The following is a 350-nucleotide window of genomic DNA, read 5'->3' on the forward strand; positions in this document are numbered from 1 at the left end:
ATTAATGTAAGCAGGAAATAGCATTTCTTTTTATTATCTGTATTTACATTATCTATTAAAGATTCTCACGCTTAAACAAACATGTGGTAAGAACAGTCACACTTCACACAGTCTCACAAACGTACTATATGAATGAAGATTGAGGTGAGACAAATAAATGTAAAATCCAATTTATCTGTATTAGAAAATCTCCGCATACATATTGTAATTTCTCTACAGATTAGAATACAGTTCCAAATGCAAATGCAAACAATGAATACATGTTTCAGAAATAAATGAAATAAATAAATAATTGTATATGTATTTTTTCATTATTGTCGCACACGGTTTCTTAAACGATCACTTATATA

Source organism: Ceratina calcarata, unplaced genomic scaffold, assembly GCF_001652005.2.
Source record: "Ceratina calcarata isolate Rehan_Ccalc_2016 unplaced genomic scaffold, ASM165200v1 scaffold332.2, whole genome shotgun sequence".
NCBI lineage: Eukaryota > Metazoa > Arthropoda > Insecta > Hymenoptera > Apidae > Ceratina > Ceratina calcarata.